General features: G+C 40.9%; 1 protein-coding gene across 2 annotated transcripts in view; it reads left to right on the plus strand.

Moving 5' to 3' along the window:
- sec23ip (SEC23 interacting protein) overlaps window positions 1–23,176 on the plus strand; it is a 154,642-nt gene that overhangs the window by 104,119 nt on the left and 27,347 nt on the right. The window contains exon 19 of one of the 2 annotated variants that reach the window (XM_068002249.1): window positions 2,361–6,000. The exons of the other annotated variant lie outside the window; for it this stretch is intronic. The gene's annotated coding sequence lies outside the window, so the exon portion shown is untranslated. Of the gene's footprint in view, window positions 1–2,360; window positions 6,001–23,176 lie in introns of those variants that run through there. 2 annotated transcript variants of the gene reach the window in all.

Below are 23,176 nucleotides of genomic sequence, written 5' to 3' on the forward strand. Positions count from 1 at the left end.
GATGAAGTGGCTGTGGGTTACAATAAGTATAGTTTCATACTTCAACAATTTGAACACAATTTATTTCTATTTTCAAAAACTGTAGTGCATGTACAATGCACACTTCCATTATATCTTTATTAATAAAGACACCAGGCATGCTGCAGGGAATCCCCAATTTTGGAGTACTTGTGGAATTATTTAATATTAATCAAGTAGATACAGCATATACTGACTTATTATGTAAATCCACCAGTTGGTGTGCAGTGAGCCATATCAGGTTCGATTCCTCGTCTCTGCTTAGTCAGTTGAACTTGGCCACAATGGCAGTGGGACAGTGCAATAGAGTTGGCCTCTGTGCCCCTAGATTTTGGGGAAATAATATTAGCCAAGCTTTCCACTCCTAATTAATATCCAATGATAACCTAAAGTGTTTTTAAAGAAACAGTTGCATAGATAGAAGGGAGCATTCAGTGGAATAGAAAACCTGCTTGTGTTGGTGCAAGTTTGATCATTTTGAAAATAAAGCTTGCTGGGGGTTCCTAGTGAATGTATTTGGACATCATACTCCAGCTGTTGCCTTTCAAATTGTCTCCATGGGTGGGATGGAAAGTCTTTTTGTGTACTATTAATCAAAGTTAATCAATGTATCAAAGTTATAAATGGGAATATAAAGAATGTGTTTTATGATTTTGATAAAATATACCAAACAAGGGAAATTCCCCCCCCCCCTCCCCTCCAAACCTGGAGTGACTGAAATGAGCCAGTGGCAAAGATTTTCAGGGTAATTGTGATCCTTAAAGCCACTGGTAGCACAGTTCTTATCATGGAGTATACCTGCAGTCCTCTATTATCATATCATATATCGGTGCTTTTGCATTGGTGCTTGTTTAGATTGGATTTCCAGCTCCCCATTTATACTGTTGAAATTGGCTCCCTTATCCCATTGACAGAATCATAGATCCACTCTTTCTCCCTACTGCGATCTAAACTAAACAAGTGCCAATGTTATAACTCCCCCTTTAGGCACAGTTCATTTTAGTTACCTCAACATTACTATGGTGCATTCAACTGTAGTAAGCAAACTGAGAGAATCGTTCGCAGTTCTGCTTAAAGTTTGGAGCTAATGAGCAGTTACAGCAAATCTTTCTTGGTTTAAATCAGTGTAGACAGTCAGCACTTTTGCATCATGATGTGTGTGATAATGTCACAAGACATGCACAGGACCATTAGTTTAAGAACAATTAAAAAGATTTCTTGCATGATCCCCATAGGGACAACCAATTATACAGTTTTTTGTTTAAATTTCCATTTTTACCTGCCCTATTGCAAAATGTCAGCACTGGCCTCGCTCTACTCTGCGGTTTTTAACTAAAACCATAGAACAGCATATTTACATCATGGTCTGGCATCTGCAATCTGTATATGATACCTCCAGATCCTGGGGGTTTAACTTAGGCAGCTCCAGCACAATCTGCTCTTGGACCACTGGCCACAATCTGTCAAACAACTGTGCTGCAACATTGAAGCTGGTGTGTTTGAATGCACCCGTAAGCACTACTTTGTATTCCCTATTATGACATTGGTCATGGTAGAGCCTCTCCCTTGAATACTGTCATTATCTGAGAGCCCTGTTCCTGTTTGCCCAAACCTCCTCATCTGAAAACATGATAGCAGCCATGCTAGTAGCAAGTGCCAGCGTTGCTATCTGCCTTCTAAATTCATCCTATTAGATCCAGCTGTAAACTGATCTTGCAGGCAACCTGTGCACAGGCTCTTTAAATGATGGGGAATTGCAATGTGACCCTGTTAAATTGTATCTCTCAATTTAAGGATTTAATTCGTACTTGCATTGTATACATACGACTGTTTCCAGGTGTCAGAAACATTATTGATACTTAGAAATCATCCTCCATTATGTAGCTACAAAGGATTCTTGCAGTGTAGCTTTGATAATTTTAACATCGTTGGCTGCAGATATCCGAGGTCTGGGCAGCTTAAAGTAATGTTGACAATCATTTACAATTTAAAACTCATTTAGCTATGATTACAATTGTCGACTCTAGGATTCTTGCATGCCTTCATATCTGGAGCTGATGTTGATTTTAATGCAAGAATGTTATTGTACCAATGTCTTTGCTGTTTCTTTGTGATGTTTTATAACAGATTGACTGATTTGTTACAGAATAGCATAAATGGTGTAATTGTATAAGTATCTACTAACTATTGCGCTACATGACTACACTGCTGTATAAATTAGGAATTGTTTTACTCTGGTCAGTTGGCAGCTTCTGCTCCATTCTCACATAGTGTAATACAATAACTAGATCACTGCTTTGTGTTACAAGTTGAATGTTTTTAACAACTGTTTTTTTTGACAGGTCCTCTGATACACCATCAGTTCTGCTGAAAACAATGTGATTTTAGACCCTCGACTGAGATCAGTAGTTGTATCTTTTATCTTCCTATTGGGACAACAGTATTTATGCAGTCTGCAATTATTCTACAAAACAAAGACCCAATTCTAAAGAAATATTTCTTACTTTGGAAAAATATAACTTTATTTGATTGTCAGCGGTTCTGAAGTGTCTTGTGTTAAGTTAATGAGGCAGTGCAACAGATCCTTTGAGAAAGCTTCTATTCTGATTTATTTGCTAATTAAACTATTCATTAGCCTCCTGAGATCACTTATACATTGCTTTCAGGATGCTTGCTTGCCTGGTGGAGCTGATGAAATGTACATTATTTTCTCCTCTTGTCCATGTTAACTCATTCCATCCACTGCAGTAGTTCATTCACTTAATCTGCAGTGGCTTGCTTCAGACAAGTGAATGATTAGGGTTTACAAGGGTGTATCTTGAGTTAGGTCACCTATGCTCCTGCCAAATGTATTGCATTTTAAAAAATATATTTCATCAGTAACAATATAATCACATTTTATATATATATATATATATATATTTTAATGGGATTATGTTGGAAAATGTTTTTTTGTCAACTTGTTAGTTTATATTAGTTGTTTTCTGGCTTATATACATAGTAAATATTATAATGTCCAAATTGATTGCACACTGTGAATTCAAGGGGCATGCCTTGTATGTACTGCACTTCATAACTGTAAGAATGAAATCTCACACTATGAAATTAATTTACTTCTCCTCAAACTATAATGTACATTGGATCCCCACGCCCTCCCATGAAAAAATCAGTTCCCACTTTTCTGATGCACCACAATATGGTGGCCAGTAAGGGTTTTTTGGAATACAGTATACTATACATCACTGTGCAAAATTGCAGCAATGCGTCAGACTGAAGTGTACAGTTTCATTCCCACCACAGAAACTTTTCAGGTTGCAGTGGAATTCAGCTCGATTTTCACCTTCCGTAAAATCCAAATGAATAGCTCCTTCAAACCATGCTGCTGATGCTGCCATATATGTGATTTTTGGTTTTTTTCAGCTTCAGTAGTGTTCTGTCCAGAACCAGTGACAAAACGGGGTTTTATCAATGATATCAAATGCATCCAGTTATAATGAAATAAAGAACATATATTGTGATCGAATTCTATGAAAATCACTGATGGAATTTTGTTATATTTATTAGACCTGAGCAGAAAAATGTGCGACTCCTTGTTATGATGTGGTTAAGGTAGCCAATAGTTGTTTTCCTTATAGTATGGTAATGTAGCCAATCAACTGGGAAATCAAATAAATACCTAGCCCATTAAGGGAACTTTCAGTCACCCCTTTCTTCACTTCTTCCCAGCAATGTCCCAACTCGACCATCCTAAGTGCCCTCTCTTCTCTGTCTGTGTTGGTCACTATTGCTACTAGTGTAACAGAGCCCTTATTGTATTGTGTCCAGGTGACCCCAAAATGTTGAATTTAGATTTTTGCCAAACCCTGGAGAATTGTAGCTGAACTTTTCTTCAGACAATCAAGCATGTTGCTTCTGATGTGTTCTGTTAGATACAACTTCACTTTGTTAATTCATTTCAAGTTGGTACATTTTTCAGAAAGGGCCTTGGGAAACAAAATATGATTCTACACAAGAATACACATATATTGTGGCACTACACTGCTAATATATTTCCCTGCACATTTCACTTCCTTCCCTCTCCTGGACCTGAACCCCAGAGGCAGGAATCTGGACATTTAGTGTTTGGGTTTTGTGAATGCATTTATGATCTTGTTGCATTTGTCACAACTTGCAAGTTAAAGTTCACAGTTTAATATTTTATATAATTGGTAAAATTGTTATTTTTAACTTTCTTTGTCAATAGTGCATCTTTTTTTAAGAAAAAAGGAGAAAGTCAGCAAAGCAGTAAATCTTTGCATTCAGGGTATTGGATCCTGATGCGTCCCTACTTAACTTATGCTGCTTTGCCACCTGTGGTTAAAAGAACTGATGGTGTCAAGTAATGGGGAAATAAGAACAGCATGATTTCTACTGAAATGTTCTTTAAATATATCCTTGGGATGTCCCTGGTGCATTTGTTATATAGAACAAAACCCCAGTTGAAGAATGAAGGCTGCCTCACCTAAAAGCTGGCAATCTGCTTAAATAATGAGATTCTCGCATAATAGGAAGAGCATTTCTAGTTTTGGCCAAATTGGGAGTAAATCCCATCAAAGATTTTCTTGTCTCAGATTAGCATTAAGTAAATTTGAGTGTACACCATCTGTATTCATTGTAGAAACTATTTCTTTTCTCAGTATTTACTGTTGAACTGATTATAATTCCTAATCCAATGCTAAGAATCCTGTGGTACTCTTCACCTGGAAGAATAAATGACAACTATCCCCATATTGTGGAGCTCGGATAATCTTTTGACTGGTGTCGTAATGATAGAATAGCCTTTGATTTAGAGTTTGACATATCAAGCTTAATGGTACTCAAGTGTGGATTTCTTTTACATGTTTGGTATTCAGGTCATGCATTTTGCTTATCGGGGCTATTAGAATTGCCAGCTCGGGAGCTAGAGGGAGCTCAAGCATTTTACTGTATTTCTGCGGGAAAATTCCACATTGATAAATCTGTGAATCAATTCTTTGCTGGGAGCTTTGGAAAAGAAATTGGGCCAAAAAATTAGAAGTGCCCTTAGCCTCACACCAATTGTATTTTTTCATTGTTTGTGCTGTGTGGCTATATTTTCAGCCTGCATTTTGGATATCTACTGCAGATGAGCTGTTCTCCTGATTTGTAAAGCAGTTATTGGAATGTAAAATTCCACCGTCTCTGTTTATGTCTTTGGGTTTATAGTCTGCAGTCGAGTAAGCCAGCACTGAAGAATCAAATCAATAACCATAGTTTCACAAAAATAACCCTTCCCTCGCACAAGTTTTTTTTGTCCAAAAAAAACTGTATTTGGATGTAATATTCAGCTGACTGGAACTTAATTGCTTAACACAGCTTCTTGTTGCACAGGTTCCTGTGTCTGTATTCATATTCTTTTTAAAAACTACCTTAAAACCCATTCCTCACACATTCGCCTCTGCCATCTTTTCTCTCACAAAGGTTTTATTGTTAAATGCCAACTGGGCAGCCTTATTCAAATTAAAAAATCATAAATTTAATACCCACCACTTCAAGTAAGTGTTTTTAATTTGTTTTCTTGAAATGAATGTTACCTGATTAAGCAGCTTCATGGATGCAATGTTCTTGGCAACATTATGTAAAGCACAAAATAACTAATGAAGTAGAAATGGATTTACATGCCATGAGTATTGCAGATGAGGAGACCTTGTATGCACCCCCTAACTCCCAAGAAATGTAAAAATGAAGGAAGGATGATCAACTTTGGAGATGTCCTGTGCATAGGAATTGAAGTGTAAATGAACATGAGGGAGGGGTTATGGGCCCATTTTGACGAACATTAAAGATTAAAAGTGCAAATATTTGTGGATACCAAACCTTCACTTTAGCCATTGCCTATACAACAACATTGAAACTGCAGTAACTTCTGTTAATCAGCCTCTGTTGTAATTTATTGCAATAGTAAAATAAATATGGATTCTCTGATGTCTCCTTTTGTGCTTAGAAAATTGTTTCCTAATGACTTTGTTAAAGGAAAATCATGTTTGACCAACCTCATTGAGTTCTTTGATGAAGCAACCATGAGGGTTGATGTGTATATGGACTTTCAAAAAGCATTTGATAAAGTTCCACATAATAGATTTGTTAGCAAAATTAAAGCCCATGGGATTAAAGGGACAGTGACTGTGTGGATACAAATTTGGCTAGGGGACAGAAAGCAGAGTGTAGTGGTGAATGATCGTTTTTTAGACTGGAGGGAAGTGTACATTAGTGTTCCCCAGAGGTCGGTATTAGGACCACTGCTCTTTTTGATATATATCAATGACCTGGACTTGGGTATAGAGGGTATAATTTCAAAGTTTGCAGATGACACGAAACTCGGAAATATAGTAAACAATGTGGAGGATAGTAACAGACTTCAGGAAAACATAGACAGACTGGTGAAATGGGCAGACACATGGCAGATGAAATTTAACGCAGAGAAGTGTGAAGTGATGCATTTTGGTAGGAAGAATGAGGAGAGGCAATATAAACTTTTACAATTTTAAAAGGGGTGCAGAAACAGGGAGCTGGGGGTGCACGTACATGAATCTTTGAAGGCGGTAGGACAAGTTGAGAAGGCTTTTTAAAAAAAAATAAACGTATGGAATCCTGGGCTTTATTAATAGAGGCATAGAGTACAAAAACAAGAGAGTTATGCTAAACCTTTATAAAACACTGGTTAGGCCTCAGCTGGAATATTCTGGTCAATTCTGGGCACCACATTTTAGGAAGGATGTCAAGGCCTTAGAGAGGGTGCAAAAGAGATTTACTAGACTGGTGCCAGGGAGAAGGACTTCAGTTATGTGGAGTGACTGGAGAAGCTGGGGTTGTTCTCCTTAGAACAGGGAAGGTTAAGGGGAGATTTAATAGAGGTATTCAAGATCATGAACGGTTTTGATAGAGTAAATAAGAAACAACTATTACCAGTTGCAGAAGGGTCGGTCACCAGAGGACACAGATGGAAGGTGATCAGCAGAAGAGCCAGAGACGACGTGAGGAAACATTTTTTTACGCAGCTAGTTGTAATGATTTGGAATGCACTGCCTAAAAGGGTGGTGGAAGCAGATTCCATTAGTAACTTTCAAAAGAGAATTGGATAAATACTTGAAGGGAAATGGTGGGAATGAATGCACCTCAGGTCAATCAGCATCTGAAGAGAAAGAAAAGTTCAGAGTACTGGTCTGGGATCATACCCAGATTTCTACGCTTTCTCATTCGAGGGGCTAATCGACTTGCTGTGCATTTCCAGTATCTTCTGTTTTCATTTGAGAGAAAAACACTAATTCAAGTGGAACAGGTTCACCCATAAGTGCTGAGGGGAAATCGGAGAATGCTTTCACAAATCTTGCAAGTAATTCATGGATGACATTGGAGGAGGCTGGAAAGTCAGCTACCCACTTCCCTGTCTGAGAATGTTATATTGGATGCAAGTGCAACTTATTGAGCGTAATAAATTCAAAACAGAAGACTATTTTAAAAAAAATCCAGGTAAACATTAATACAACCATAAACTTCAAAATATTTATGTATATTCCAAAAAATTACTGATTTATTGGCAACATGCTGACATTGCTCCACGCCTCAGTAGGACATTTTGCTCCAAATGGGAACATTTTACTTATAATTTCCATATGTTTATATTTACATTAACTGAAAGGTTACGCACTGCTACATGAGTTACATGTACATGACGAGTTAACATGTTAAGTTCCAATGTAGGCTGACGACACCCAGCTCTACCTCATCACCACCTCTCTCGACCCCACCCAACCCCCGCCCCCCCCCCCCCCCCCCCCAATCCCTTACTGTCTCTGACACACTCTGAAACACTGCTTGTTTCTCCAACAAAATATTGGGAAAACCGAAACCATTGACTTCAGTCCCTGCCACAAACTCCATTCCCTAGCCACTGACTCCATCCTTCTCCTTGACCAACTGAGGCTGAACCAGACCGTTCACAACTTTTGCTATCCTATTTGACCCTGAGATGAGCTTTCGACCACATATCCGTTGCATCACCAAGACCACCTACTTCCACCTCCGTATCATTGCCCATGTCCGCCCCACCTCCGCTCATCTGCTCAAAGCCTCATCCATGCCTTTGTTACCTCTAGACTTGACTATTCCACTGCTCTCCTGGCTGGCCTCCCATCTTCCAACCTCCATAAACATGAGCTCATCCAAAACTCTGCTGCCCGTATCCTAACTCGCACCAAGTCCCGTACACCCATCACCTCTGTGCTCACTAACCTACATTGGCTGCCGGTCTGGCAATGCCTCGATTTTAAAATTCTCATCCTTATTTTCAAATCCCTCCATGGCCTCTCCCCTCCTTATCTCTCTAATCTCCTCCAGCCCTACAACCCTTTGAGATCTCTGCACTCCTCCAATTCTTGCCTCTTGCACATCCCCGATTTTAATTGCTGCACCTTCAGTGGCTGTGCCTTCAGCTGCCTAGGCCCTAAGCTCTGCAATTCCCCCCCTAAATCTCTCCACCTCTCTTCCTTTAAGACGCTCCTTAAAATCTACTTCTCTGATCAAGCTTTTGGGCATCTGCCCTAATATCTCCTTATGTGGCTCAGTGTCAAATTTTGTTTGATAACACTCCTGTGAAGCGCCTTGGGACATTTTACTATGTTAAAGGTGCTATATAAGTTGTTACTGTTCAACCCTGATGTAAACTGATATTTCTAGTATTGCTTGAACATATTAAGCGCAATGAGTACAAAAATTACCTTATTTAAAGCATTTAACCTTTTATATTCAGTAATAGAACTATTTAATACCTGAGTGCCACGCTGGTTACAACAACTTGAATTTATGTAACGCCCTTAGCATACAGAAGTATCCCAATATTCTTCAGAGGAAGAAAGGAATGCCCAGCCTTTTTAGGAGAGTTGGGAGGGATGACTGAATGAATGCTTGGTTGAAGAGATGGGTTTTAAAGGCAGAGAAAGAGGCTGAGGGACACAGGGATGGAGTCTCAAAGAATAGAGTTGATATGGAATGGTGAGGAGGATACACAGGTCAGAGAACTAAACAGAACACAAGACTGGAGGAGCTGTTAGAGGTACAGTAGTGTGAGGCCATAGAGGGATTTTGTAGATGAGTGGGTTTAAAATTCAACTAGCCCATCTCCCTTGACCCTGAGGGTAGTGGATAATTGGACAATGGTGCACAGATGTAAGATTTTTAATACGGTATTAGATATGTTGGGGGATAGAGAGCTAGTACAGATCAGTGAAGGCTGAGGTGTTGGGAGTTCCTGAGACGATATAAGTAGCAGAGTTTGGATGAGCTGGAGTTTATGAATGGTTGGTAAGGAAGATGTTGGAGATGAACAAAATTAATCAACTTAAAAGAACATTAATCCTTTCTGCAATTAACAGGGACAATAAATGAAAAGTTTAATTTAAATATGAATTGGGAAGGGCTGGATTTTTAATAGATTATATTTAAAAGGACTGGACGTGCTTGTGAAGCGCCTAGTGCCTTTAAATGCTAGGTATTAATCACTTTTTCTAATTGTTAATAAAATTAAATGGTGCTATTACAGAAGCCTGAGGGAATTTTTAACTGATGATTTGAATGTTTTCTCTCATAGTATTCTGTTAAGAGTACAAGAGAAAAACATAAGGATTGTAAATGTTAATTGATGAAGCAAGCAACTACTTGCATTTATATAGTGCTTCAATGTAGAAAATGTCCCACAGTCCTTCACGGAGGAGAAACAATGCTAAGTAGCAGTAGAAGAGCTAGGACAGACGGCCGAAAACGTGGCTTTGAAGAAAGATACATAACTTTTTTTTAATGGTTCCTTTCACTCAAACCAGTATTTAAACTAAAGTTTACCTTGGGGATTGAGTCTTTTTTTAAATTTAATATCTTTCTACCCATGCTACATGGAGTTGCTTGTCCCAGAAAAGTATGAGTTGAAACACTCTTCAGCTGCTTTCCCAAAAAATTTCACAGGCTATTGGTTGTTACATCAAAACTAGATTGTATTTTGATAGCTTTGGTCTTCAATTATGAGAAGTCTTTTTACTGGATATGAAAAAAATCCATTATAGAGTTTTGACCACATTGGATCGTTGTTATAGCTGTAACTTAATTTCACTAGCAGTAAAAGTTATGGGCACTGAAAAGTAGCATATCTCCATTAAACAAATTTTAAATGACTAGAATGATTTTTTTTTGGAGAATAACAAAAATGATAGCCTCCAATTAATAAAAATGCACATAGAATGCCCTCTACTTTAAACTGAGTATCAGTTAATTTATTTGGTGCTGTTGGTTGAAGTAGGAATGTTGGACAAGACACAAGAACTCCCTAATCTTTGAATAGTGTCATGGGATCAGGAACAGGTAGACGGTCTCAAATTTAATGCCTCATCTGAAGATTCGTATTTCCACAATGCAGTAGTACTCCCTCAGGATTGCACTGAAGTGGCAGCCCAGATTATATGCGCATGCTCTGGAACAGGGCTTCAACCCAGAACCTTCTGACTGAAGCTTCTGTACAGTAAAGTTGTGTTTGGTAGCTCTAATACTGAATATACATAGATTCTCGCGTATTTTCAATAGTTGAGGCGAGTCAGGGACAGTTCCCTTAGACTGGAAGCTAGTGCATGTAGCTCCTATTTTCAAAAAAGAGGACAAATCAGAGCTAGGGAACTCCAGGCCTATCAACCTGATGTCCATTATTGGGAAGATGCGAGAAGGGACTGTTAGATATGTCCTTTACGGTCACTGGGAAAGGAAAGGCTTCTGTAAAAATAGTTTGTGGCTTAAAAATTTGCGATGTTTTTTGAGGAAGTCACTAAGGTAGTGGATGAGGAAATTGTCTACCTGGACTTTCAGAAAGCCATTGATAAGGTGCCGCATACTAGGATACTTCGCAAGGTGGAATCTTGTGGTATCAGTAGGAATTTGAAATGCTGGATTAGGAATTGTAAACAATTTTACAACACCAAGTTATAGTCCAGCAATTTTATTTTAAATTCACAAGCTTTCGGAGGCTTCCTCCTTCGTCAGGTGAACGATGTGAAAAACGATTTTTTCACATCGTTCACCTGACGAAGGAGGAAGCCTCCAAAAGCTTGTGAATTTAAAATAAAATTGCTGGATTAGGAATTGGCAGCCAAAAGGTTGTAGTTAACGAATGTGGTTCAGCTTGGAGACACGTTACTAACTGTGTCCCCCAGGGATCGGTCCTAGGCCTGCTACTGTTCACTTCTTATTAATGACCTGGACAGTGATGTTGGGAGTATGGTAATTAAGTTTGCAGATGACATCAAAATCAGTGCAAGGGTTAAGACAGTAGAGGAGTGCAATCAAATGCAAAAAGATTTAGATATGCTAGGGGAGTGGGCCATACATTGGTAAATGATGTTTAATTTAGATAAATGTAGTGACAGGCATGTTGGTCCCAACACAGAATACACGTATCATTTGTGGGGAACAATGCTGAAAGAGGTTAAGAGAGAAAAAGATCTTGGTGTTATTGTGCACAGATCATTGAAGGTTCATGACCAATGTAGAGCTACTATAGCTAAAGTTAACAGGGTATTGGGTTGTATTAATAGAACCATTCAGTATAAATCAAAGGATACCATTTTTACACAATACAGGTCACTGGTCAGACCGCAGCTAGAGTACTGTGCCCAGTTTTGGTCCCCCCACATGGTGGGTGATATAGTGGCCTTGGAAAGGGTCCAGAGGGAGAGCTACAAGAATGATTCCTAGCTTAAAGAGCCTCAGCTACTCAGATAGGCTCAAGGATCTTGGTCTATTTAGTTCAGAGCAGCGTAGTCTTAGAGGTGATCTGATAGAGGTCTATAAAATAATTAAAGGGCTGGACAGCATCCCTATTGATAGATTATTCCATTTTAACGGAGTGGGGAGGACCAAGGACATGAGTATAAACTATGTAAGTGTAGGAATAGACTGGATGCTAGGCAGTTCTTCTTTTCCCAGAGAGTAGTGAGCCTCTGGAATATATTGCCGGCTGATGTGGTGGGTGCTGACTGTGCCTGCCTTGAAGAGGAAGCTGGACCAGTTCTTGACTGGACTAGAGGGAGGTGGAGTGGGGGCGGTGGCGATGACGAGGAGGGGGGGGTGGCGAGGGAGGAAGTGTTTAGTCACAATGCTCCGGTCTTCGTGTGTGGGGCAGGCTTGATGGACTAGCTGGTCTTTTCCTGCCCTTCAATTTCGTATATTACAATCTGAAATAAAGTTGAATTGGGATTTTTCAGATTGCTCTAAATGCTAGCTGCAAAAGCAACATGGTTATAACAGACAGCATGTATGATTGCACCAAGATAGCGTTCCTGTTCTGACAGACGGGAAAGAATGAGGTGTAAAAACTTACATATTCGTTACAATAACATCTGCCAAGTCTCTGGCACAGACAGAAGGATTAGAAGAGTAAAGCAACAACGAATTCTCGAAGCCTGTCCCATTTGGCTGACTTATTGTGTGAAACGACATAACCAATTTGTTGCGTGTGACTTTATGCAGGCTATTCTGCAAGAGACAGATATGACTGGTCAGAACGGTGCAAAATGTAGGATTGGTAAACTCTAGCAACCCTAATCTCGAAGCCTAGGCAATTTAGTCATATTTGAGCATATTTTTACTATACGCTGGTTTGTCCTGTTTGAATTTTGTGGGCATAAATATTTGGAAAGGGTTCTTTTTGGAATCATTGAACCATTGGTGAATAAATCCTAAATCAGAACAAGCAGATCTGTCAGCAACTTGAGATTTATGCAAATTAATGAGAACATGGATTTAAAACTTATACATGGGGCCAGAATTGTTTGTAAAATGATGGTGAGCCTAACGATGTTTATCGTTATTAATGGACAAATCAAAGAGCAAGTTCTGGGGACCGCACATGTGCAGATAAACGCGGAAATACAGAACTTGCTCTTCCTGATTCACTGGTGATGTGACAGCTTCGTGTTAAAGGAACCTCACCAGCTGCAATCAATGGACCAGCGAGAGCTTGCTCTCCTGCCCAGCTGGAAACTAATTAATCTCGCCACAAAAAAAGGTACGCTGAGTTTTTTAGGTCTAAACTAACTTTTAACGGCATGGTAAGTATTAATGACTGCCAAACTCTCTGGCATTGAAAATTAACTTTTAAAAATGTGGAGTCTCATTACTCCTGATTTTAATAGTTTTTGGACATTTAAAAAAAATTTAATCATTTTTTAAAAATGTTTTACTTTTTCTTTCTCTTTTATCTTAGTCTTTAGATCTCACCCTCTTTATTTCACTTTCTGTGTCTCATTTTATTGTACATTTAATAACCTTATCAGGTACTTCCTGGTTTTTAGTTTTTAGTCTGCGCAGTTTGTCAATGAGTTTCACTTCCTGGTTCTTGCAGTATGGCTTGCTTCAAGCTGATTGGTTGAGGGGACATAGAAATCCAAGTGACTGCTAATTTTGTCCCAGATTATCATTTCTAAAAGTTTCCCCACTACCGAGGTTAAACTGACTGGTCTGTAGTTGCTGGGTTTATCCTTACACCCTTTTTTGAACAAGGGTGTAACATTTGCATTTCTCCAGTCCTCTAGTCCCACCTCCATATCTATGGATGATTGGAAGATTATGGCCAGTACCTGTGCAATTTCCACCCTTACTTCCCTCAGTAACCTAGGATGCATCCCACCTGGACCGAGTGTACTACTTTAAGTACAGCCAGTCTTTTTAGTACCTCCTCTTTATCAATTTTTAGCCCATCCAGTATCTCATCCTCTTTTACTGTGCCTCTGGCAGTATCTTCTTCCTTGGTAAAGATAGACGTAAAGTACTCATTTAGTACCTCAGCCATGCCCTCTCCCTCCAAGTGTAGATCTCCTTTTTGGTTCCTAAATGGTCCCACCCCACCTCTTACTACCCGTTTACTGTTTACATGCCTTTATATTCAAAGAGAAAATATTTTACAGCCTATTGAATTTTTCAATTGTTCTGTTCTCTTTTCTATTGTAATACCACAGTCCCAAATTAGTTCAGAAATTTACGGGTTGCAAACCTAAAGGTTGAAGATTTTAATTGCTTTTTATCTGAAGGATCTATGATAAACTGGTATATTACAAACCCTGTTCCTAACACCAATCACACTCAGGAAAAAATAGTGACTATCAAGCAGAAAAAGGTACAATTGATTGGAATATGTCCTTGCATGAGGGAAGGGGGCATAGAAATGGAATGGGGAGAAAGGTGGAGCTTAAAAATAGTTATTTGTTTGCTTTCAGTGGAACAATAATATGTAGTATAAGTTTTTAGAATTTTCTAAATGCAGTGGTTTGTTTCACTCAAATGTGATTCAACCAACCTATCAGTTTATCATACTCACACCAAGTCCAGTTCACCCATCACCCCTGTACTCGCCGACCTACACTGACTCCCAGTACGGCAATGCCTTGATTTTAAAAGTCTCATCCTTGTTTTCAAATCCCTCCATGGCCTCGTCCCTCCCTATCTCTGTAACCTCCTCCAGCCCTACAACCCTCCAAATCTCTCTGCTTCTCCAATTCAGGCCTCTTGCGCATCCCCGATTTTCTTTGCTCCATCATTGGCAGTCGTGTCTTCAGCTGCCTTGGCCCTAAGCTCTGGAATTTCCTCCCTAGACCTCTTTGCTTCGCTACCTCTCTCTCCTCCTTTAAGATGCTCCTTAAAACCTGCCTCTGACCAAGTTTTTAGTCACCTATCCTAATATCTCCTTATGTGGCTCGGTGTCAAATTTTCTTTGATAATACTCCTGGGAAGAGCAGTGGGATGTTTTACTACATTAAAAGCGCTATATAAATGCATGTTGTTGTAGTGGCAGGAGTGGGCCATTTCGCCCATTGTACCTACTGCATCATTTTGATCGCCGTGGCAGCTCTATCTTTTTAATCGCAACTCGCTATCCTTTCTCTATAATCCTTAAATACTTTTATTTCCCAACTAAGTACCTATTTCCCTTTTTAAACATTTTAAATGACTGCATCTATGGCCTTTTGGGGCAACCTGTTTCATATTCTCATAACTCATAGGAACAGGAGTAGGCCATTCAGCTGCTTGAACCTGTTCCGCCATTTAATTAGATCATGGCTGATCTGTATCTTAACTACATCTACCCGACTTGGTTCCGTAAGCCTTAATACCCTTGCCTAACAAAAATTTATCAATCTCAGTTTTTAAATTTTCAAATGATGTAGCTTCAAAAGCTTTTTGGGGGAGAGAATTCCAGATTTACGCCACCATTTGTGTGAAGAAATGCTTTCTGACATTACCCTTCAACGACCTAGCTCTAATTTTAAGATTATGCCCCCTTGTTCTAGACTCTCCCACCAGACGAAATAGTTTCTCTCTATCTATTCTATCAAATCCTTTATTCATCTTAAACATTTCAATTAGATCACCCCTTAATCTTCTATATTCAAGGGAATACGAGCCTAGTCTTTGCAACCTGTCCCCATAATTTAACCCTTTTAGCCCTGGTATCATTCTGGTAAATCTGCGCTGCTCCCCCTCCTAGGCCAATATATCTTTCCCGAGGTGCGTTGCCCAGAACTGAATGCAACACTCTAGATGGGGTCTAACCAGAGCTCTGTATGGCTGTAACATAACTTCCACCCTCTTGTATTCCAGCCCTCTTGAGATAAAGGCTAACATTCCATTAGCCTTTTAAATTATTTTTTGTACCAGTCCACTAGCTTTTAGTGATAGGACACCTAAATCTCTCTGCTCATCCACAGTTCCTAGCTTCTCACCATTTAGAAATACTCTGACCTATCTTTCTTAGGTCCAAATTGGATGACCTCACACTTTCTCCCATCTGCTACAATTTTGCCCACTCACTTAATCTATCAATGTTCCTTTGCCACTTTCTGCTCTCATCTACATTATTTACTGTGTCATCTAACTTAATGTCTTAGATACATGGCTTTTTATTCCTTCATCCAAGTCATTTATAAATATAGTGAAAAGCTATGGCTCCAGTACAGATCCCTGCGGGACACCATTAGTCACATCCTGCCAATTTGAGTACATACCCATTATTGCTACTTTCTCTCTCCTACCTCCTAACCAATTCCCTTTCCAAGCCAATAGGTTGCCTCCAATTCCATGCACTCTTATTTTTATTAATGGTCTCTTATGTGGAACCTTGATGAATGCCTTCTGGAAATCTGTACAAATAAAATCCATAGACACTCCCTTATCTACCACATTAGTCAAAAAAATTAACTAGGTTCATTAGATATGACTTACCCTTTATAATTCCATGCTGGCTCTCTCTGATCAGCTTATATTTGTCTAAATGCTCAGTCACTCAGTACCTCATAACTCTGTGTGTGAAGAATTTTTCCTGGATTAGCTTTTACCAGGGTCAATTCAAATGCTAAGATCATCTCCTTGTCATGGATTCCCTTTCTAGAGAGATTTGATCTCCATCTACTCTCTCAATTCCCTTTGTACTTCATTTAGCCACATCCGGGGAATGTAAGCCAAATTTACCCAGTGCCTCATCATGGCTCAGTTCCCTCAACCCGCATATCATCCTGCTGCACTGTCATTGGGCTTTCTTCAAAACTAGTATGTCTTGGGTGGGGTGCCCAAAACATAGAAACATAGAAAATAGGAGCAAGAGTAGGCCATTCGGCCCTTCGGGCCTGCTCCGCCATTCAAGATGATCATGGCTGATCGTCTAACTCTGTACCTGTTCCTGCTTTGTCCCCATTTCCCTTGATCCCTTTAGCATTAAGAAATATATCTATCTCCTTCTTGAATATGATGTGGAGATGCCGGTGATGGACTGGGGTTAACAATTTTCCACACTGCCTGAGGAAGGGGAAAGCCCCCGAAAGCTTGTGGGATTAAAAATAAAATCGTTGGACTATAACTTGGTGTTGTAAAATTGTTTACAACTTCTTGAATATGTTTAATGACTTAGCCTCCACTGCATTCTGTGGTAGAGAATTCCACAGGTTCACCACCCTCTGAGTGAAGAAATTTCTCCTCCTCTTGGTTCTAAATGGCAAACCCTGTATCCTGAAACTGTGACCCCTGGTTCTGGACTCCCCAGTCATTGGGAACATCCTCCCTGCATCTAGTCTGTCTAGTCCTGTTAGAATTTTGTATGTTTCGGTGAGATCACCTCTCATTCTTCTAAACTCTAGTGAACATAGGCCTACTCGACCCAATCTCTCCTCATACGTCAGTCCTGCCACCCCAGGAATCAGTCTGGTAAACCTCTGTTGCACTCCCTCTATGGCAAGTATATCCTTCCTCAGATAAGGAGACCAAAACTGCACACAATACTCCAGATGTGGTCTCACCAAGGCCCTGTGCAACTGCAGTAAGACATCCCTGCTCCTGTACTCTCATCCTCTTGCAATGAACGCCAACATACCATTCGCCTTCCTAACTGCTTGCTGCACCTGAATGCTCGCTTTCAGCGACTGGTGTACAAGGACACCCAGGTCTCATTGCACCTCCCCTTTTCCCAATCTATCACCATTCAGATAATAATCAGCCTTTCTGTTTTTACAACCAAAGTGGATAACCTCACATTTATCCACGTTATACTGTATCTGCCATGTTCTTGCCCACTCACACAACTTGTCCAAGTCACATTGGAGCCTCTTTGCATCCTCCTCACAGCTCACATTGCACCCCAACTTTGTGTCGTCTGCAAACTTGGAAATGTTACATATAGTTCCCTCATCCAAATCATTGATTTATATTGTGAATAGCTGGGGCCCAAGCACTGATCCCTGTGGTACCCCACTAGTCACTGCCTGCCACCTGGAAAAAGACCCGTTTATTCCTACTCTCTGTTTCCTGTCTGTCAACCAATTCTCAATCCATGCCAGTATATTCCCCCCATCCCATGTGCTTTAATTTTGCACACTAACCTCTTGTGTGGGACGTTATCAAAAGCCTTCTGAAAATCCAAATACACCACATCCACTGGTTCTCCCCGATCTACTCTTCTAGTTACATCCTCAAAAAACTCCAGTAGATCTGTTAAGCATGATTTCCCTTTCATAAACCCATGCTGACTTTGTCCAATCCCGTTAATGCCTTCCAAGTGTTCTGTTATCACATCTTTTATAATAGACTAGAATTTTCCCCACTACTGATGTTAGGCTAACTGGTCTGTAATTCCCTGTTTTTTCTCTCCCTCCTTTTTTAAATCGTGGGGTTACATTTGCCACCCTCCAATCTGTAGGAACTATTCCAGAGTCTATAGAATTTTCGAAGATGATCACCAATGTATCCACTATTTCCAGGGCCACTTCCTTTAGTACTCTGTGATGTAGATTATCAGGCCCTGGGGATTTGTCAGCCTTTAGCCCCATTAATTTCCCTAGCACTATTTTTTTAAACTAATACTGGTTTCCTTCAGTTCCTCCCTCTCACGAGACCCTTGGTTCCCTAACATTTCTGGCAGGTTATTTGTGTCCTCCTTTGTGAAGACAGAACCAAAGTATGTGATTAATTGTTCTGCCATTTCTTTGTTCCCCATTATAATTTCCCCCATTTCTGACTGTAGGGGACCTACATTTGTCCTCACTAATCTTTTTCTCTTGACATATTTATGGAAGCTTTTAAAGTCACTTTTTATGTTCCCTGCTACTTTACTCTCATACTCTATTTTTCCCCTCTTAATCAATCTCTTTGTCCTCCTTTGCTGAATTCTAAACTGCTCCCAATCATCAGGCTTGCTGTTTTTTCTGGCAATTTTATATGTCTCCTCTTTGGATCTAATACTATCCCTAATTTCTTTTGTAAGCCACGGTTGAGCCACCTTTCCTGTTTCATTTTTTCACCAGACAGGAATGAATAATTATTGTAATTCCTGCACACGTTCTTTAAATATTAGCCATTGCCTATCCACTGTCATCCCTTTTAGTAAAGTTCCCCAATCTAGCATAGCCAACTTGTACCTCATACTTTCGTAATTTCCTTTATTTAGATTCAGGACCCTAGTTTCGGATTCAGCTATTCACTCTCCAACTTAACGAAGAATTTGATCATGTTATGGTCGCTCTTCCCTAAGGGACCCTGCACAACAAGATTGTTAATTAATCCTTTCTCATTGCACAATACCCAATCTAGGATCACCTGTTCTCTAGTTGGTTCCTCAATGTATTGGTCTAGAAATCCATCACATACACACTCCAGGAATTCCTCCCCCACAGTATTATTGCTAATTTGGTTTGACCAATCTATATGTAGATTAAAGTCACCCATGATTATAGTTGTACCCTTCTTGCATGCTTCTCTAATTTCCTGTTTACTGCCCTCCCCTACATCTCCACTACTGTTTGGGGGCCTATAGACAACCCCCACCAACGTTTTCTGCCCCTTGGTGTTTCTTAGCTTCATCCATACAGATTCCACCATGATTTTCCGAGCCAATATCCTTCCTCACTATTGCATTGATTTCCTCCTTTACTAACAACGCTACCCCACCTCCTTTCCCCTTTTGCCTGTCCTTCCTAAATATTGAATACCCCTGGATGTTCAGTTCCCATCCTTGGTCACCCTACAGCCATGTCTCCGTAATCGCAATTATATCATAACTGTTAATATCTATCTGGGCTGTTAATTCATCTAGCTTATTGCGAATGCTCCGCGCATCAAGACACAATGCCTTTAGACTTGTCTTTTTAAGATTGCTAGTCATCTTAGTTTTATTTAGCACTATGGCCCGATTTGTTTTTCGCCCTTGTTTTCTCTGCCTTCCACTATTGCTTCTTCCCTTTCTGTCTTTTGTTTCCATCCTTGTTTCCCCCTCCTCTATCTCCCTGCTCAGGTTCCCATCCCCTTGCCATTCTAGTTTAAACTTTCCCCAACAGCACTAGCAAACACCCCCACGAGGACATCAGTCCCGGTCCTGCTCGGGCGTAACCTGTCCCGCTTGTACAGGTCCCACCTTCCCCAGAACCAGTCCCAATGTCCCAGGAATCTAAATCCCTCCCTCCTACACCATCCCTGCAGCCATGCATTCATCTGGTCTATTCTCCTGTTCCTATACTCAATAGCATGTGGCACTGGTAGTAATCCTGAGATCACTACCTTTTTAAATTTATCTCCTAACTCCTTAAACTCACCTTGCAGGACCTCATCCCTTTTTTTTTAACCTATGTCGTTGGTACCGATATGGACCACGACTACTGGCTGTTCACCCTCCCCCTCCAGAATGCCCTGCAGCTGCTCCGTAACATCCTTGACCCTAGCACCAGGGAGGCAACATACCATCCTGGAGTCACGTTTGCGGCCGCAGAAACGCCTGTCTGTTCCCCTTACAATTGAATCCCCTATCACTATAGCCCTACCACTCTTATTCCTCCCCTCCTGTGCAGCAGAGCCACCCATGGTGCCACGAACTTGGCTCTTGCTGCTTTCCCCTGATAAGCCATCTCCCCCAACAGTATCCAAAGCGGTATATCTGTTTGAGAGGGAGATGGCCCCAGGGGACTCCTGCACTACCTGCCTTGTCTTTCTACTCTTCCTGGCGGTCACCCATTTCTTTTCTTCCTGCGTAATCTTTACCTGCAGTGTGACCGCCTCACTGAACGTGCTATCCACGATAATCTCAGCATCACGGATGCTCCACAGTGAATCCACCCGCAGCTCCAGCTCCGAATTACGGTTAGTCAGTAGCTGCAGGTGGACACGTAGTCGCCAGGGACACTGGTAGTGTCCATGACTTCCCACATAGTGCAGGAGGAGCATATCACGGGTGCGAGCTCTGCTGCCATGACTTGCCTTAGATTAAGCTTGTTAGTTACTCCCTTTAAGGAGTTTACTCCTTTAAATTACTCTTAATTTAGCGAATATTAAACTACACTAGGGACCTTGATTCACTAAAAAAACACTACTTGCTATGAGCTGCAGACCTTACCTTTCTTTTTACTTTAGTTACTGCACTGTAGAATAGTAGAAATACTCACCTGAACCTACTTACCAATCAGCTGCCTCCCCTGCGCCGCGTCACTTTTTCATTGGTAACGTCACCTCTGGAACTCCACCGCTAGTCCTAGTTTAGCTCTCCCAATCTCGGGCCTTCCGTTATCCGCCTCTGATCTCCCTTAGCTCAGCTCTCCCGCTCTCGGGCCCTCCTTTATCCGCCTCTGATCTCCCTTAGCTCAGCTCTCCCAATCTCGGGCCCTCCTTTATCCGCCTTGGATCTCGCTTAGCTCAGCTCTCCCGCTCTTGGGCCCTCCTTTATCCGCCTCCGATCTCCCCTAGCTCAGCTCTCCCGCTCTCGGGCCCTCCTTTATCCGCCTCCGATCTCCCTTAGCTCAGCTCTTCCGCTCTCGGGCCCTCCTTTATCCGCCTCCGATCTCGCTTAGCTCTGAACACACTATTCCAAATGAAGCCTTACCAGTGCTCTGTATGATTGCAGTAATATTTCCTTGCTTCTATATTCTATAAATCTTTCAATTAGCCTAAAATTCCATTAGTCTTTTTAATCGCTGGAGAATTTGAATAAAAAATACACGCAATCGTATATCTCTGTGTGATTATATAGTTTTAATTTTGAATATCCATTAGTCAGATTTACACAACAATACTGCCAGGTTAAGCTGTTACTGGGTAGTTTACAACAGACATGATCAAGATTTTGTAACCGAATCACTGCAATAATTCTGCCAATCTTTATAATGACTATTGTTGTCATTTTACCAGAAATTTAACTGGACCAGCCATATAAATACTGTGGCTACAAGAGCAGGTCAGAGGCTGGGTATTCTGCGGCGACTGTCTCACCTCATGACTCCCCAAAGCCTTTCCTCCATCTACAAGGCACAAGTCAGGAGTGTGATGGAATACTCTCCACTTGCCTGGATGAGTGCAACTCCAACAACATTCAAGAAGCTCGACACTATCCAGGACAAAGCAGCCAACTTGCTTGGCACCCCATCCACCACCCTAAACATTCACTCCCTTCACCACCGGCGCACTGTGGCTGCAGTGTGTACCATCCACAGGATGCACTGCAGCAACTCGCCAAGGCTTCTTCGACAGCATCTCACAAACCCGCGACCTCTACCACCTAGAAGGACAAGAGCAGCAGGCACATGGGAACAACACCACCTGCACGTTCCCCTCCAAGTCACACACCATCCTGACTTGGAAATATATCGCCGTTCCTTCATCGTCGCTGGGTCAAAATCCTGGAACTCCCTTCCTAAGAGCACTGTGGGAGAACTTTCACCACACGGACTGCAGTGGTTCAAGAAGGCAGCTCACCACCACCTTCTCAAGGGCAATTAGGGATGGACAATAAATGCCGGCCTCACCAGCAACGTCCACATCCCATGAATGAATAATTTAAAAAAATTTTTAAGAAGATTTTGATTACACCATCCCTTTAGAGAAACTGTCAATGCTGTGATGATTTGTATGGCAAGGAACTGATTGTGCAGTCATATGACTATTTTGTTGGGGGGGAAATGGTTTGTAATTAAAAATGTGTCAAGTAGCCAGTACTGATGGTTCGTTGGGTAAATCAGTACACGAGGTGGCACTGGGCTACACAATGAAGGAAGGTCTTAGGTTTGAACCCAGGTCTATGCTGAGTTAGCAGATCTCAGTTGGGATGGCAGTAGAGGAGTTATAATTGGCCTTATTCCTAAGTGGGGAAAAATCAGCCAGGATTCCCACCCCTGACCACCATCACTGGACAGTGTGCACAGAGAGCTGCTGGCACCTATAGAACTGTACTTCAATGTGAGTCACCACCGTCACAGAGATGGCAAGAAAGCCGGAGTAGAGAAAATTATGAAGGAAACAAGGGAAAACATTGAGTCTTTTTTTTAAAAAAAGGGCAAAACAACTTATGTGAATGGAAAAGAACACAAATATTGCAACTTTCAAAAAATCATACGTAATACTTGTATCTCTAGTTCTAGTATTTAGCCGTGACCCGGAAAAATTAGAGGCAGTGGAACAACTTAGAACATTGATTAAAATGTAATTAGATTTGATATTTAACAGGAGCAAGAGATAATGGGCGCTAAATTGAGCCGCGTTGCGCCTGTGGTTTTGGCGCTACGCGACCTCTCCAACATCCAAGATGGCGTCTTGGCTGTGCATGCATGTTTCC

The sequence above is a fragment of the Heptranchias perlo genome, chromosome 21, assembly GCF_035084215.1.
Source record: "Heptranchias perlo isolate sHepPer1 chromosome 21, sHepPer1.hap1, whole genome shotgun sequence".
NCBI lineage: Eukaryota > Metazoa > Chordata > Chondrichthyes > Hexanchiformes > Hexanchidae > Heptranchias > Heptranchias perlo.